Raw genomic sequence first — 18138 nt, 5'->3', positions numbered from 1 at the left:
TGAGTTCTCCGTGGGCCAAACTTGTAACTCAGAGTTTGTTTACCTGGCCTTATTTTCTGGGCATCTACCCCTCTTAAGTGAGTGTATATGTATACATGTGTATGTGTGTTTACTGTTGGACATGGTGGAAAAAAAGAATTTATATAAAAAGATATTGAGCCACATCTCTACAAATGACCCACGCAGACATAAAGAATGGACATGTGGACACAGAGGGGGAAGGGGAGGGTGGGATGATTTGGGAGATTAGGTTTGACATAAATACACTACCATGTGTAAAATAGATAGCTAGTGGGAACCTGCAGTAGGGCACAGGGAGCTCAGCTCGGTGCTGTGTGATGACCTAGATGGGTAGGGTGGGAGCGATGGGAAGGAGGTCCAAGAGGGAGGGGATATATGTGTACATATATCTGATTCACTTCATTGTACAGCAGAAACTAACACAACATTGTAAAGCAATTATACTCTAATAAAAAACATATATATATATTGAGCCGCTGACCAAATACCATCCCTTGAAAACTGTCTACACAAAGTACATACTTTACTTACATTATTTTATTCATTCATTCTTCATAACCACCCTCTATAGTAGGTATTTATTTTTCAGATTATGAAGTTTTCTTCTTTTCAAAACAAACAACTTTTTATTGAAGTGTAGTTGACTTACAACATTGTGTTAGTTTCAGATGTACAGCAAAGTGATTCAGTTTATATATATATATATATATTTTTTTTCAGATTCTTTTCCATTATAGGTTATTACAATATATTGAATATAGTTCCTTGTGCTACACGGTAGGTCCTTGTTGTTTATCTATTTTACATATAGTAGTGTGTACCCGTTAATCCCAAACTCCTAATTCATCCCTCCCCCAACTCTTTCTCCTTTGGTGACCATAAGTTTGATTTTTATGTTATAGTATGTATTTTTTTTTATCAGTTAGGAATTATTTTGGCTACAGCTTACAGAAAACCTGACTAAATGTGGCTTAAACCATAAGGAGATTGGTTACCATATTTTATTAACTTGAAGATGCCATTGATTATGAAATGTATCATTAGTACACTACCTTCTTTGCATAAGAAAAAAATGCTATCAAACTATGAAGCAATTTTTTTTTTTGTGGTACACGGGCCTCTCACTGTCGTGGCCTCTCCCGTTGCGGAGCACAGGCTCTGGACGCGCAGGCTCAGCTGCCATGGCTCACGGGCCCAGCCGCTCCGCAGCATGTGGGATCTTCCCGGACCAGGGCACGAACCCATGTCCCCTGCATCGGCAGGCAGACTCTCAACCACTGCGCCACCAGGGAAGCCCTGAAGCAATTCTTTATTATCAAATCGTTTGTGAGATGTGACTTGATTTTAGAGGTATTACATGTGACAAAGAATGTGGATCTTAGAATTGGTGAAATATAGTATTACTTAACAAGAAATTGGAGCTAGATGGCCTCAGATTTGGTGCGGCAAAGAGTATCATCAAAGACTCAGGCTCCTTGTGTCTTTCTGCTCTGCCATCTCAGCATGTGTCAGCTTAAAGTTGCAACGTTGCTACTATAGCACCAAGCGTGGTGTTCTCTATCACCAAGTTCAAAGGCAGAAAAAGAAGGAAGAGGACATGGGTGGGATAAGTGCTTCTTTCCTCACTCACTTCTCTCCTTCCATCAGAAAGCCCTGAGCATGTTGACTCATACCTCATGGGCAAGACCCACACACAGCCATGCTGGTTTCAAGGGAGACGAAAAAGGCAGGTAACTGACTTTTCAGTCTTACAGTGGGAGGTGGGCGAGGGACTTCAGAGATGGCTGTCCGTGTCACAGGGTTTTTGTTCCCATTTTATAGATAAGGAAATTAAGGCTCAAAGAACCTTAGTTATGTATCTTTAGTTATCCACCAAAGCACACATAATTAGAAATTGGTCAAGCCTAGATTTGAAGCCAGTGTTGAGTGATCCAAAGTCCATGTTAAAGACACACAGTGAGAAACTTCAAACACAAAGAAGATAAATAATAAGGTATGTATTTGAATGCAAACACTGTACAACCCGCCTATCAGTGGATAAAAGAGATAAGGGTTTACTGTTCTTGGGTAACAAGCAGCCCAGAGTTTGGCAGCCTAGGGAAAGGCAGCCACTCAAGGATTTCATTAAGATTCTAGGCTCCCTCATTCCCTTCCTTTGACTTCCTTATTGTGTAGCTCTGTCTTTACGGTCACAGCATGACTGCTGTATCTTACGATATCACATCTAGCTTTCCTTACTGATGATTCCCTCTTATATCTCATTGGTCAGCATGAGGTGACAGGGCTACTCCTAGTTACAAAGGAAACTAGGAAATGTATATTTAGCTGGGCACATTGTCATCCTGGATAAAACTGTGACTCTGTTAGGAAGAAAGAAGAAGAGAGAACTTGGGTAGTGTTTGTCATTAGTGCTGTGTGCGTACCTGGCCAGTGCAGTTGGCTTTCCTTTTTTCCTGCAGGTGGTACAAACCTCCGCTTGGGGCTTAGGCATGGATGTGTGATTTACTTTGGCCAATGAAATAAATATGAGTAGAAGTGACACATACCACTTTCTAGTGGAAGCTTTAAGAGTTGGTGCGTGATTCCCCATCATTTTCCATCGATGTGGTGCCTGTAAAAGCATATGTCAAGAAGCCTCCAGCTGCCTGGGTTCCTGAGGAACTATGAGGAACAGAGCTCTCTTGCCAACTTATGATGGACATAAAGCAAGAGGGAGAAATAGGCCTTTGTTTAGTTGAGACACTGATATTTTCACGAGGTTTGCTATTGCCATGTAACCTAGCCTATCCTGACACAGGTAAGCAATCAGCAGTGTCCATCATTTGGTCCTCAGGCAATATAATGATAGGATCAGCAAGGAACCAACACCCTGGCCTGAAATGGCACAAACAATGTCCCAGTTTCGCCAGAGCAAGGGCTGTTTTAGTGGCCTCATAAAAAGAATTGAGTCCATAGGTTCTCAGGCATGAGGGATGCTTGCATATCTGGAGCAGCCATTGATGCCACATCTGAGCCCACTGACTCAGCCACCCTCCCACCAGCTGGCTCTTCAGCAGTGTCTCTATCTCTTTGTCAAGTCTTAGAAATAGATGTGGTGAGGATCTGCCATGTATACCTGCTTCCCTCATAGAATAACAGAAACCATGTTCCCTCTTCCATCAGATGCACTCTGTCCTGGTCAAGGGGGTTTGGGTATGGGATGCAGATTAGGTCAATCAGATGCTTTCAGTCTGAAACCTGAATCTTGAGTGGAATAATCCAGACGAATTGGAAACTGATTGGAATTTATTCGCCTGCATGCTAAAGAGATCATCCATTAGGTTCTGCTCTCTAGTCCTCAGAGCCTCACTTAGTACAGTTCTTTCTGGGCTCCCTGAAAGCATTGCACATCACCCAGAGACCTGGAGCTGGAGGCAGTCACTGATTGAGAATCTAGGTCCCCTGTGGTCTTCTGTTGCAGTGGATATGAGTAGAGTTTCGGTGGCATATGGTAAAATTGCATTCATTATCTTAAGCAAGAATATTTTAACAAGTATGTTTATGGGAGGAAGGATAGGAGTGGATGTCGTTGGCCAAAGGTGCAGCTTGCAATGGATATTTGGTGTTTTTGCCTGTCCAGAATCAATTCTTGCTTCTTCTGGTGACAAAATCCATGTGTTCTCCTCTGTTCTCAGACCTCTATTCTTAGGGTCGGCTGACTTCTCCTTGACTCTAGAGCTTGATCCAGACCTGGCCAGTCAGAACATTGCATTCCTTAGGCCATGGTGATGAGTGAAGAGCTGGGCAGTGACTCATGTTAGTTTATTATGACTCAGACTTAGAATTTAAGGGGAACTGTTGGGAGTGATAATAACAATAATAGCTATTACAATAATTTGACATTATTCTCAATTCCTAAAACTCTTTTCCATGGACTTAGAGCTGTGAGGATCTAATCCGGGAGCTGCTGAGTTAACAACGTATGGAAAGTCGAGCTAAAAGAGACGAAGAGGTGCCAGGTTCTTTTTTTTTTTTTTTAAATAAATTTATTTATTTATTTTTGGCTGCATTGGGTCTTCGTTGCTGCTCACAGGCTTTCTCTAGTTGCAGTGAGTGGGGGCTACTCTTTGTTGCGGTGCACGGGCTTTTCATTGTGGTGGCTTCTCTTGTTGCAGAGCATGGGCTCTAGGCGCGCGGGCTTCAGTAGTTGTGGCACGTGGGCTCAGTAGCTGTGGCTTGTGGGCTCTAGAGCACAGGCTCAGTAGTTGTGGCACTTGGGGCTTAGTTGCTCTGCGGCATATGGGATCTTCCCAGACCAGAGCTGGAACCCATGTCCCCTGCGTTGACAGGCAGATTCTTAAACAGTGCACCACCAGGGAAGCTCCGAGGTGCCAGGTTCTGCTGACATCATTTAAGCCTCTGGATTCAGCCAAACCTGATTTTGGACTCTTGCCTTACAAGAGCCAAAGAAAAGTCCTTTGGTGCTTCACCCAATTTGAGTTGGGTTTTTGCCTCTCAAAGTCCAAAGGGTACACTGGCTAATACACTTCTTTTTTAAAAAAATATATTTTATATTTTATTTATTTATTTATTGGCTGCATTGTGTCTTCGTTGCTGCGCGTGGGCGTCCCACTGTGGTGGCTTTTGTTGTTGCAGAGCATGGGCTCTAGGTGCGCGGGCTTCAGTAGTTGTGGCGCGCGGGCTTTAGAGCACAGGCTCAGTGCAGGCTCAGTAGTTGTGGTGCACGGGCTTAGTTGCTCCGCAGCACGTGGGATCTTCCCAGACCAGTGCTCGAACCCGTGTCCCCTGCATGGCAGGCAGATTCTTAACCACTGCGCCACCAGGGAAGCCCTGGCTAATGTACTTCTATGTAGAAGTACAATACATCAGTGGTGGCACCTGCTATGCCCACAGCCCTAGCAGAGGGGACAGCTAGTAGGTGGACATGTTTTAGACCATGTGGCCATTGGGTGGGAGAGGGCCACATGGTCTAAAGTGCTGAGTTCATCGGCTGGGCAGGACTTGTGAGCTTTTCTTTGGCATTAAAGATCACATATGTCTATCAGATTCCTCTTGTTTGAACTGGGAGTTTGGAAAGATGGCAGGAGCAAGGCAGCTAGCTGCAGAGGAAGACGCAAGGATGCATTAAGAGATGCCACCAGGAGGAGCTGGGGCCTTGGTGATTCAAGGTGTCCAAGCAGCAGGAATTCTGCGTCAGTAGAGGTCTCTGGTTGGTAGAAAGAGTGGAAAAGAGGAAAGTCAAGAGGTTAGATGGTGCACTTAGCTCCAGGAAGGAAGCAATGCAGTAATGGATATTTCTGGATCTGTCTTGCTCGTTCCTGAGGACTCCCGTGTCCCCTGCATTGGCAGGTGGATTCTTAACCACTGTGCCACCAGGGAAGTCCCAGTGAGTGAGTTTCTTTCTCAAGACTCCTAGAGAAATTCTTTATTGTATGTCATTGGCGCTAAGTGGGACACAGGCCTATTATCCTGAACAACCTCTGCGGCCAGGGTAATGTGATGCAGTGATTGGCTTAGGCCTCGTCATATGCTCTTCCTCCTGAGACCCACCCAAAGCACATGGGCATGGAGGAGAGGAGAGGGTGAGTAATTTGTAACATACAGGTTGAACTGCTGGAAGAGAAACTTCAGGTGAGATTGGCTTAAGCAAGATAGAAGTTTCTTTCTCTCTTACCTGTGTGTAGGTAAGCAGCCTGGGAGCCCAGGTGTTTTCCTATCTTGTTGCTTCACTAGCCCTAGGTGTTAGGTATCTGTGTGGTATGAGATGTTTCACCATCTCTACCACCCAGCCAATGGGAACAGAAAAGAGAAAGAGGAGGGTTCACCCCTTCTGGTCACAGGCATTGCCTCTCCACACTTCAGTCCTACTGGTCAGTTACTTGGCCAAACATAGCTTTCAGGAAGATAATGAAATATTGTCTTTTTTTCCCCCTGGATTTCCATGTCCCCAGATAGAAGAAGGAGATCATGACCATTAGGGGCCAATTAGCAGTCTCATTCCCAGTCTGTCCCTTTGGCCAACCAAATGTCTGTGTGCTCCATTCTCCCAAAGCTTCAAATGTCCTCCCCCGGGGGAAGACAACCCCAAAGTTCCATCCAGTGCCTGTACCCAGCTCCCAGCCTGGGATCTGGGCATGGACAGCCTGCAGTGTGGGGTCTGGATGTAGTTCTTCATGGTGCAGTGCCCAGCATACACAAGTTAGCTGCCTCATCACACCCAACATACAACAGTACATTAGAACAGTATAACACAGTAGGAACCCCTGTCCAGAAGAAGGGAAAATGGAAACGCCTGCAGCCACTGGTTGGCTGCTGTCATCCAATCTTGGTGCGCAGAAATAGCAAAGAATCCCAGGGTGTGGAGCAAATTCCTTGGATGAAGGTCCTCTCTCCAGGACTGTTCCCCACTTTGTTCACTCTCTTCTGTGGCCCCATCTGAAGTGGGCATCGAAGGTGCACCCCTCTAGGGGCTGCATAGCTTTTCAGCCCACTTCCTGCTGGTGTGGGTTTCGTGAGTTGGGATTCATTGCTTTGAGTCAACAACGCAGGCTGGTGCTGGCCGGGCTTGTGGTTTTTTGGGAAACACATGTCCCTCAAAATCTTAGTTTTGGGCATGTAAGAGAATTTAAAACTCTGGTCTTTTATTTATGAGCCTATATGATATACCTGTTCACCACCCTCTCAACTTGAGACCAGTGAAAACATTCAGCTTGGATTGGAAGGCAATATCCCCCACCTGGTCTTTGCCAGTGAGCTGACTGTCACTGTCACACTGAGAACCTTTCACTGAAAGTACTTGAGAAAGACAGGGGTCCATGGTCTTGCCTCTTGCCAATACCACTTCTTCAGAAACATCTCCTATATCTGCCTCAGTTTGCGCTATAGAAGCAGTAGGATTTTTCAACCTGAAAACCTTTTCAGTTTAGGTTGTAGCCAATAGGCAAAGAGAGCTTCTCCTAGCACACCAACCCCCATCTCTGCCTGCACGCTGCCACCTCTATCCAGATCCTTCTGGCTCATGTAGGACTTTGTTGAGAGTGGCAAGAAGCAGCCCGCAAACCTCAACATCCTGAAATTTTCAACCATTTCCCTAGAGCTACAGATGACTTTCCAAGGCACTGGAGGAATCAGTTTATTAACTGCTTTCGTGTGGCATAACATGGGTTTCTGGCTTTCCAGCCTGCAATAATATGTATTTAGAACATATTTTAAGTTTGTTACCCGCAGCACTTCCCTTCCAGGTCAAAATTGTTGTTAATGAATAGATAAGCTTTCTTTCTGCAAGACAGCCCGCACCCCAAAGAGTGGCTCAAATAGGCTAGAGGTTAATTTCTCTTTCATGTGATACTCGGTCATAGATAGTCCAGGACTGATAGGCCATGCACAGTGTTGGGATTTAGGCCCCTTCTAGCTTGCTGCTCTGACATCCCTAGGGCCCTGCCCTCATCTGAATGGTACAGACTGGCTTAATGCCATGACTTCATCCCATCCAGTGAGGAGGGAAAGGGCGAGGCACATTCTTTTTTTTTTTTTTTTAATATTTATTTATTTGGTTGCACCAGCTTAGTTGCGGCAGGCGGGCTCCTTAGTTGTGGCATGCGAACTCTGAGTTGTGGCATGCATGTGGGATGTAGTTCCCTGACCAGGGATTGAACCTGGGCCCCCTGCATTGGGAGCGCAGAGTCTTAACCACTGTGCCACCAGGGAAGTCCCAAGGCACATTCTTTCTGAAGGGCATGACCTAGAAATGGCACTCCATCACTTCTGCTAACATCCCACTGGACACAACCTAGGCCCTTGGCAGGCCTCGTAGCACCGTGTCTGGGAAATGTGGCTTTTATTCTGGGTAGTCATGTTCTTGGCTAGAGGAGTTCTATTACTATAGAAAGGGAGAATAAATATTGGGGGATGACCAGCAATCTCGGTCTTGGGGTGATCCTCCAAATGAAATGGGGGGATGGATGGCGGGGAGCAAAAAGCAACAGAGGTCTATTTATAGGCTCTCTCCTGTTGTGCCCCAGCCCCTTCCGCCTCCTTTAATCACCATGATCTAATTGTCTGTCTGTGTGTCTGTCATTGCTGTCCCCGAATCTCCCATCACAGAGGCCTTGAGGACTGGCACTTATCAGGGACTCAGTAAAATTTTTGTGGAGTAAACTGAGGTGGTAATAGGTACTCCTGGGTAAACTACCTTTCAACCCTTCCTCCCTCCCTCTTTTCCTTCCTTCCTTTGTTCCTTCAGTGAGCATCTATTAGATGCCAGGTCCCAGGGAGTCTTCTCTCTCCAGGAGGTTCTTTTCACTCATGGATCTTATGGCTAGAAGAGTCTCTCACACTCTAGGGATATTTTTGTCTGAAAAACAAGCATATACCTTTCCACTTAGTCGAAGCTCTCTCTTCCTTAGGCAATGACACATCGACACCTTTGAACTTTCAGCGTCTCCTTTTCTGAGACTCCCAGAGTTGCTGCCCCAGTGGTCACTGTTGAGCTAGCTCAGTGTCACTTCCCCTTTCGTCTGGCAACAGCATCTTGCATCTTCACCACCTTCTGGGACCCTGGAGGGGCTGTCAGTCATAGCACAATGTCCCCACCCTCCCGGGAGTAGCACACGACACACGCTGGCCAATCGAAGAACTCCCTCCCCCCTGGCCCAGGATTGTCAAGCACGGTAAGATTTGATTTGTGGATCCAGAGACATGAGGATGTAGATTTGGGGCTGCCGGCAACCCTTGTTTCCCAAGAGGAGAGAGCCCAGGTGAGAATGACTCTAACCCAGAGGGGATCAGAGGGAAGGAGTGCGAGAGACAGAGCCTTTGAATTTTGCAATGCTTGAAGCTAGATTCAGTAAGTTCTCTTCTTTGCCTAAACATTAACCCTTTTACTCAGGGTTCAGTTCTGATCAATGATTGGTTAATAGGCAAGTTAACTCAGAGACATATGGGGAGCAATCTGATTCAGAATTTGTCTAGATGTTATGACTTTCTTCTTACGCTTTTTCAAGTTGCCTTTCCCACACTTAACTGGCAGCAGTTTTGATGACTTGCTTTCCAGAGCATTTAACCCAGTTTTCACAGGAACAAAACTTTCTTTTCATATTCATATTCCATGGGTTCATGTGCTGTTTAATTACCTTGAATAATGATAACACATATGGTTGGAATAAGTAAGTTTGGATACAAACTCAACTGACTCTTGGTAAGCCAGCAACTCAGCTGGGAGAGCAGAGGTGCCCAGCCAGCTAAAGTGTGTCCTCCTGGCTACCAGCATCCAGAAGGCTTTGCTCACCGTCTTTACTGAAGGAATGAGGACCTTGACTCGTTCCACAAGTTGGTTAAGTGGGGATGCGTCAAAAGCACCTTTTATTTATTTATTCGTTCATTCATTCATTTATTCATTCATTCTTATCTTTTGGCCACACCACCTGGCATGTGGGATCTTAGTTCCTAGACCAGGGATTGAACCCACACCCCCTGCATTGGAAGTGCAGAGTGTTAACCACTGGACCTCCAAGGAAGTCCCAAAAGCACCTTTTAAAGTTTAACTCTCTAATTCTCTCATAACTGTGAGTCTTAACTAAAACTTGTTTTTCTTTGATGAAGATTCTTTCTTTATGATTTCTGGTTCCAAACTTGCGTGGCCCCCAATATTTCTTGGTGATCCTCCATGGCATTTCTTTGGCCAGTAGTCTCTTCCACTTTCTGCAACAACTATTTCAAACCTCCTCCTCCCTCCTTGCCCCTCCAACCTTTCCATCTTCCCCTGTTTGTCTCAGCACGTGATCTTGCATTTTATTACACAGAGAAAACAGAACCATCAGACAAGAAAACAGAGATCAACGAACTTCCACTTCCAAACCTAGTGCCCCACCTAGGTATTACCCCATCATTTTTTCTTGCCCCCTGGTTACACACAGAAATCGCCTGACTCCTGTTTACCACATTCAGGATCCCACTGGGGACCTTACGCCAGCAGTGATCCCCACTCTTTCCTGTTCTTCATGCACTCCCTCTCTATGGGCCCTTCTCCCCACTGTCAAATATATTCAGTTTGTTACAATGTGCCGTGATCTGTCTGTGTCTGGCCACCCAGTCTCCATTCCTCCTTCTGGGGAAAATGCCTTGTGTGTGCGGTCCTGGTGGGTCCTGTGTGATGCTCCTAGAGATGCCTTCGGCCAGGTTTTCCTCTCACCGTCCAAGGACAGAGGGCATGTGGCCTAAGCTCAGTCAAATGAGCTCCTGCTTCCCCGGTTCTTTAAATCTCAAGTTGAGAGGTATACGAAAGACAAACAACTGAAACCCTTCCTTCTAGATGGTGGGGTGGCCCTTGCTGCTGGGGTCTGCACTCGCCTGGCTCCTGTCTGGAGGGACCAAGGCCAGCTCTCTTGCGTTAGTTTCCATCTGGGCTCTCTGCAATCTTCCAACAAGTTCCTTTTTTGCTTAACTTAACCAGTGTTGTTTTCTGTTTCTTGAAATGAAGGAAACTCACTACATGATGCATCATATTAAAAAGCAAACCAGAACTTCCCTGGTGGTGCAGTGATTAAGAATCCACCTGCCAATGCAGGGGACACGGGTTCGAGCCCTGGTCCAGGAAGATCCCACATGCTGCGGAGCAACTAAGCCCGTGCGTCACAACTACTGAGCCTGCGCTCTAGAGCCCGCGAGCCCATGTACCGCAACTACTGAAGCCCATGCGCCTAGAGCCCGTGGTCCGCAACAAGAGAAGCCACCGCAATGAGAAGCCTGCGCACTACAACGAAGAGTAGCCTCTGCTTGCTGCAACTAGAGAAAGCCCGTGCTCAACGAAGACCCAACACAGCCAAAAAAAAAAAGCAAACCAAAAAACAGCACCAACACCAAAAAATCTCTTTCTTGATCCCACACCCCTTTCCAAGTAACACCTTTTTTTCCTTTCCCCTTTACGGCCATCCTTAAAAGAGTTGTCTGCACAAGCACTGTCTTCCATTTTCCCCCTTGACTCCAGTGGCTCTGGCTCCATTACCTCGTTGAAGCTGCTTGTTCTAAGCACCCGGGGTCACAGCAATGTCCCGGTTTCCCTCATTCCTTTCTGGCTGCTCCTTCTCAGTCCTTTGCCACCTGGTTACTCACAGGTGGGTCCTAGGTCCTCTTCTCCACACTCTCCCTGAAGACCTTATCCACTCCTGTGACTTCAGGGACCCCTGTGCCCATGATGCCCAGACCTCCTGGGGAAGCCCAAACCCCAGTCCTGTATGTGCCACTCGCCTCTCCACCTGCTGTCCCACCCATCCCAGCATGCCCCCACTGAACTCCTGAGCCCACCATACCTGCTTCTCTTCTGTCAGGGTCTGAGTCTCAGGAAATGGCACTTGGCCCGTGAGGTCCTAAGTCAAGCGCCTTCTCTCTCTACCAAAGCAATCAACAAACTCCACTCCCATCCCCACCCCATGCAGTCCTAGCTTGTATCTCCAGAACAAAGGAGAAGCTCGATAAATATTTGATCAGATGACTGATAGCAGCAAGAAGACTCTACAGAACACTTAAACAAACTCTCTATTTCCTATAGTCCTGTGAGGTAAGAATAAGTATCTGCAGATGAGGAAATTGATGCCCAGAGAGAGGGATGGTTTAGCTTGGGTGTGAGATCACAGAACCAGTGAATATGCAGGGGTGTTGGGATTGTCATCCCTGTCTGACTCTCCATCCTGGGCTCTCTGCCGGCAGCCACTGCAGCCAGGAGAGCTCCCATGACCAGCCACAAATGGAAGAAGAGGACCAGTGGGACAAGGGGCCAAGGCCAGGGTGCTGTTCAGAGACCCTAATGGCAGGTTCAGTCAGGCTGTATCTGCGGGCATCCAGCATGGCAGACATCTGCTGACACCCACCTCCAAGCAGGGATCCTTGAAACACTTGCAGTGAGGTTCTCGGGGGGCTCTCTGATGCTCAGGGAGCTGGGAACCCCAGGTCTGAGGCACCAACTCTCAGTATATCCCCACATAGCTCCTCCCTTCCTGGAACTCTGTTGACTTCCCTACAAAGGAAATAAGAGGAAGAGTCATGAGATGTTGGAGGAGGGGCCCTAATTCCTGGGCAGGGGCAGGAGTGGGTGGTGGTCTCAGCAAACAAACCCCCAACATGCCCCCTTTTGGCCGTATCCCCCTGCCAGGCTGTGTATGGTGAGGAGGCCCGCCATCTGCTAGACCCTGGGAAAGAGACCCCACTGGAAAGGGGTGCTTGGGACAGTCTGAGTCTTCCTGAGCAGAACCCCACCCTCTTCACCAGTGAGTGAGATCCCAACTTGATGCTGTAACTGGAGGGCTGGGGTGGGTGGGCAGAGAAGGTAAAGCCAATGCTTCCAGGCCCTAAGTGGCAGGATCTCAGGCTGGGGGGAGCAGACAGTGATGCCCGTCATTAAAATCTGGGCAGAGAAGCGTGAGGGCATGACCCACAGGGTCAAATGCTGTGTGTGACATGGTGGTATAGTCGGCTCTCTGTATCCATGGGTTCTGCTCGTGTGGAGTCAATCAACCACAGATGGCAATCTTAATACACGATCAGCAGTCGGTTGAATCCAAGGATGTGGAACCTGCAGATATAGAGGGCCGACTATAGCCCTTGACCATCTGAGGATTTTGATATCTGCGGTGGGGCCTGGAACAAATACCCCGCGGATACCGAGGGAATGACTGTTTATCCATTGCGTACTTTGGTCTATGAGACAAACTGATGAGGGGCAACTCAGAGCTACAGAGAGGGGTACTAAGGCTGGGAGGGGTCTCACATGCAGAGAACACACCAAGGCATTGGGTGGGGGCAGCTGGGTGTGAGGGCCAAGCCACACCTGCTGCATAGTGCCGCACGCCCCCTCCTCTGGACTAGCTGCCAGGCTAGGGGCTACGGAAAGTGAATGGTGCAGGCTCCTGCCTGGGCTTTCCACTCTCCAATGGCTGGGGAACTTTTTGCAGGTCCCCTCTTGATGCTGGGTGGAGGCGCAGGGCTGGTGGAGACCGGAGAAGTGAGGCTGGGGCCTGAGGTCTTCCCAAACTGGAAGAGCAGTAGAGATGGTATTGCCTCTTCCACCACTGAACCAGAGGGGTGCAGCCCCCTCAGCAAAGGGCTGGGCAGGCAAATCAGTGGTCCCTGAAGCTGGGATCAACAGAGGAGGGTCGACACTGGGGCTCAATTCTCAGAGCCCAGAGATACGACAAGATTCTCTTACAAGGGGCCCTGGGGGTTGGGGGGAGGGTGGTAGGAATCTCAAGGGTGGAAGGGGTCAGGATCAGTCTGGGCTGGTGGACGCCTGTTGGGAGTCTGTGTGTAAGGAGCCCGTGGTTGTCAGAGATTGGGGGATATTGAGCGAACTGAGCTCACAGGCCCCCATCCTAGTAGGGCAGGATCGGGATTTCCCAGGGCCTGGACTGGCTCCTGGCATCGTAGGGCCGGGACAGAGTGAGACAGGGCGTTTTGGGGCTGCAGAGAGCAGCAGGAAGGGGTGCGAGCTTGGGCGGAGTCGGCCCGTTCCCACATGGTCAATGCACAAGCCAGCTGTTGGGGTCCCTGGGAGCGGGCTGAAGATTGAATGCCAGGAGTTGGGTTGGTTTGGGGACAAAGGTGGAGACAGGGACATGGGCAAGGAAAGGGATGAGGAAAGGTGTGGGAGAATACGGGCTTTGGGGCCAGAGCTGGGGAAGCAACTCTGGGCATGGAATCTAGGTTTAGGTTGTGGAGGCCGGGTGGAGGGCTCTGGGGACAAGACCTGGGTCTTGGAGGGGCCGTGGAGGCGGAGTGCAAAGGACCAGGGTCGGTCTTGGGGTCTGCGAGAGTGAATCTGAGAGGATCGGACTCTGGGGTCCAGGGCTTGGAGAATGAACGTCCGCAGGGCGGGGACGAAGAGGGACCCGACCGACTATCCCAGGGGACAGGTCCTAGCGCTGGGATTCTCGAGGGCAGGGTGGGAAGTCCGTGACTTGTGAAGGGCGGGGCCCGGGTGACCAAGAACACGGTGCGGACCGTGAGAAAGGGGGTCTCCAGAGCGGCTGTAGACCTCTGTGCGGGGCGTGGTGACGGAGGGGAACAAGGACCGAGGCGGTGGAGCTAGGAAGACTTGGGCTGGGGAGCTGGGTCGGGGGCTGGAGGATTGTGGGGAGCCGAGCCTATGAGACTGGGGACGGCGGGGTCGGGTCGGGAAGATGGGTGTCTTGGGTTGGGGGTCGTTGGACAGGCCTGTAAAACTGGAGATCATGGTGGGGGCGGGGCCGAAAAGACGGGACAGTGGGACGTGCCGCGAGGAGGGGGTCAGGAAGGAGGACTGGGGGCTCGCGGGGCAGAGTAGGGGAGGGTTCGTGGGGCTGTAGGATGTGGGGATAGTGCGGGGACCAGAGAGACCGTGGGGGCGGGGGCAGGGCCGGGGGCGGGGCCGGGACGCCGACGTGGGCGGTGGAGGCCGGGGCGGGCCCAGGTGAGCAGGGCCACCGCCCCCTTCGTCCCGTCTGCCCCGGCTCCCCACCCCGGCCTCCAGTCACCCCTTGGCTCCTCCCCGGCGCTGGCTCCGCGGGCCGGGCGGACCGCGGCTGGCGGCGTCTTCGGCCCAGGCCAGGTCCGGCTCGGCTCCATCTTGGGCCGCTGCGCCGGGCACCTGTGGCGGCCACAGGAGCAGCGCTTCCGCCGGCCTGCGCGGCCTTGGGCGGGCGAGAGGGTGAGAGGCCAGCTCCGTTCTCGCCAGTGTTAGGGCGAAGGAGGGTGGGATGGGCGGCGCCTCCCCTTCCTGCGCCCCGGAACCCCACTCCTCACCTCTCCCTGCACTCGGACCCTCCGCATCCCGGCCCCCGCCCAGTGCTCAGCGCCCCCCATGGCCGCATCCCTCCGTTCTCTGGTCTCATTGCCTTTCTTATCCCCTCTTCCACGTCTCCTCTGCCCATCCTCCCATTTCTCAATACTCTGCCCAGGACTCCGTCTCATTCTGCCTCCACCCCTGTTCCTATGGTTTCTCCTCCTCCCTTTTCCATCCCCACCGCCCATCCCACCCTCCTCCCACTGCCCCCAGCCCCAGACCTCCCTTCCCTCTCACTCCTCCTGCCCTCCATCCCTACCCCCTTGGCCCACAGCCCCGTCTTCCTTCAGTCACTGTCTTTGCTGCTGGGAAGGTCTGTAGCCTAGTTTGGGGGATCGCGTTGAGGACCTTCTCCCTGAGTCCCGGTGGGCTTTGTGTGGGAGGGTCAGGGCAGGGACCCTTGCCCCTGGGGGAGAGTGTGTGGTGTGGTGTGTTCGGGCCTTAGGCTCCACAGCCTGTACGTTTGTTGTGCGGTGCGCAGCTGCGCGGATGCTGCTTCCTGCAGGCTCACACAGCAAACGGGCCTGTGTGTCGGCCTCTGGTGTGTCCACGGCTGGGGCGTGGGCCTATGCTGGTTCATTGGGTGTCCGTGGCCACACAGGTAGGGACACACCAGCCACCTGGGCTGCTTCGGGTTTGGGGCAGCTGGGCCTGGAGGCTGACCTTCTCCATCCCAGGTTCCTCCTGGGAAGTATGGGCAAATCCTCCTCAGGGGAGGAAGCTCTGGGGCTGGTGGGGCCTAGGCTTCTCTGTGGTGAGCAGAGCTGGGTCCTGGGGCCTCTGCCCCACTGTTACCCCAGAATCCTTTCCCGCATAGCTTGTGAGCTGGGCATCTTGTTCTTAAGGCTCTGTGATGGGTACGTTTTGTCCCTCTAAACACTCTCAGTAGCTCAGGAATGCTCCCCGCTGCATTCCCCCACTTTGGCCCTAAACAGTCTGGTCCTGTCGGTCCCTCTTTTGCTGCTGGGATGGATCAGACCACCTGCTGGAGGCTGCCACACCCTTACTATGCAGTGAAGGATTTGGGTGGTGTGTATCCCTCCCTGGTCCCTGAGGGGTAAGATCCACATCTCAACATATGAGCAGTTTCCCCTCCTGACCACATAGCTTTGCTTCTTCCTGTCTTGGTTTTGCTGGAAGCAGAAGTCATCATCTAAATGCCTGTCCCTTAAAAGAGAAGAAATGGATGCCGCAGGTGTGGTCTGCGGTGGGGCCTGCTTGCACTGGCCTTGGTAATCCCCCTGGGCTCATCCCCAGAGGCCTTGGGCTCCTCCGCTAGGGCGACACAGCAGGAGTTGGAACCTCTGACCAGGTCAACCTAGCATTCTCTGTGGTTGGGCCACTGGAAGTTTTTGCAGAACTGGAGTTTTTTACTCCAAATGATATTGGTTGAATGCTGCATGTGAGGCTGGTTGCTCCTCCACTTGCTGACAAGCAGAACTGAGGCAGCAGGAGAGTGCTGCCTTGGCCACAGGGAGTTGGCCACATTGCAAATTTGACTGGCATCAAATGGGGCAGGAGAGAGAACATCACAGGGTCATCTAAAGAACACTAGGGGTCTTGGATACCTCTGTGCCTGTGCTTTAACTGGTGCTAAAACATCTTCCCAGGGTCTCTTTTTTGCATGAAACCAGAGCCTTTTCCATGATTTTTAAGGCAGATGGACATGCCATTTGGGGCACTTAGAATGCAGACTCCAACCTGTGTGTGTCCGTATGCATGCAGGTATGAGCGTGTGCATGGGCATCCTTCAAAGTTGAGGTTTAAAATAGACTTGGAAACAGTGTGATGATGGAGACATTGGGAACACTGTTGGTAACTAGGTCCTAGGATGAGGTGAGGGTAGGAAAGATTAAGAAGCGAGTCCAGGCTAACCTATAGAGTGTCTCGATGTCTTCCTAAAAGCCATCTTTCTGCTCCCCCCCAACCCCAAGTACTAGTCCTGTGATACCTTGAGCACAAGTCACTCCTGATGGGAGGAAGAAAGATAAGATTATTAACAATCACTGTTCCAGGCAGTCCATATGCCATCACGTTCAGTCTTCACTACAGCCCTGCAGGGTGGGGATTTATTTCCGATTTGCAGATTGGGGAAACTGAGGCTCAAAGTGGTTAGGGGTCCACCTGAGTGCACATATGTAGGAAGGGGAAGAGCCTGGATTGGAAGCAGACCCCTTGCCCCACCTGCTTGCCCCTGGCTCCAAGGTCCATTTGGTCAGCTCCATTGCTTCCTGAGAGGCCCCTCTTCCTGGTGGTAGGGTGTGTGGGAAACCTCCTTTCCCTGGCATAACTCGAGTGACTTCCCTCGAAGCCCTTTCCTCGTTCGGGCTGGGAAGGCCAGCCAGGGTTCAGCTGTGGGTCTCTGACATTTCTGAGCTGCTCCAGGTCTCAGTTTTGTCACCTGCCATTTGTGGAGGTGCGCTGAGGAAGGGAACCGACAGAAATACACCTCCTCCCCCCACCCCCGGTGTCTTTGTGGTCACTGTTCTCTCACTGGGTGATGACTAACCCTGGACACTAGACAGCCATCTGGTGAGGCAGGCACAGCGGGACCCTTGTCACTGACGGCTTCTCACCAGCTCCTGGTGGAGTCTGAGGGTATCCCCAGCCTTGTCCCACCCTTTCCTTAGGGGGGCCAGGGCCTGGCCTGGCTTCTTAAGGACCTATTTGTGAGGAGGGTCCAGGGTAGGTGAGGCTCAGCCAGAAGCTGTGTAGGCTGTCCAGATGGGGCTTCCTTGGCACACTTGGCCTTGGGGCTCCGTGGCTGTCTGCCTGCCAGGGGCTATCTGTGACCACAGCCTTCCCACGCAGCAGGCGCTCCTCCTGGCCTCTTGACTCTGGGCAGCCTATGAAGCTGCTAAGAAGCAGGTCGGGTGGGATGGACATCCAGGCTTTGTTCCTACTCATTTACCTGTTCCACTGGCATGTTGTGGGCCCCACTGGGAGTGCCAGGCGCTGCACCGGGTTCTGGGACTCCAGTTGAGCCATGGCAACAGTAAGTAAAAAAGAACGACAGTGGAGAGTGATGGTGTCTGGGATAGAGGTCTGCACGGTGCTCAGAGGGAGCTCAGAGACCCTCAGACACTCTTGGGTTTAATTCCTGGCTTAACCACTTACCAGCTGTGTGCCCTTGAGGAAGTCACTAAACCTCTCTCATACGTCCCAGATGACATATGTCATGAGGTTGCTTGGACTATTCAATGAGACAGTGCTGGAAAGGAGATGGCACACGCCTGGCAAACAGTGGGTGACTGGGCACTGGGAGCTATTTTTTTTACTATCATCACTGTGATTGTTATTGGCTTTGT

The 18138-nt window shown here is 50.7% G+C and overlaps 1 protein-coding gene across 4 annotated transcripts in view; it reads left to right on the top strand.

Moving 5' to 3' along the window:
- The window catches only part of GPRIN2 (G protein regulated inducer of neurite outgrowth 2), a 41625-nt gene that overhangs the window by 16527 nt on the left and 6960 nt on the right, over nt 1–18138 (top strand). Inside the window, exons 1-2 of one of the 4 annotated variants that reach the window (XM_027129640.1) lie at nt 10786–11575; nt 12167–14695. The exons of 1 other annotated variant lie outside the window; for it this stretch is intronic. The gene's annotated coding sequence lies outside the window, so the exon portion shown is untranslated. Of the gene's footprint in view, nt 1–10785; nt 14696–18138 lie in introns of those variants that run through there. 2 more of the 4 variants (XM_027129639.1, XM_027129638.1) reach the window with 2 other exon arrangements.

This window comes from Aethalodelphis obliquidens, unplaced genomic scaffold, assembly GCF_003676395.1.
Source record: "Aethalodelphis obliquidens isolate GAN/ISIS:26980383/991018 unplaced genomic scaffold, ASM367639v1 scaffold37, whole genome shotgun sequence".
In the NCBI taxonomy this organism is placed as follows: domain Eukaryota; kingdom Metazoa; phylum Chordata; class Mammalia; order Artiodactyla; family Delphinidae; genus Aethalodelphis; species Aethalodelphis obliquidens.
This window is presented reverse-complemented; position numbering and strand designations above follow the sequence as displayed.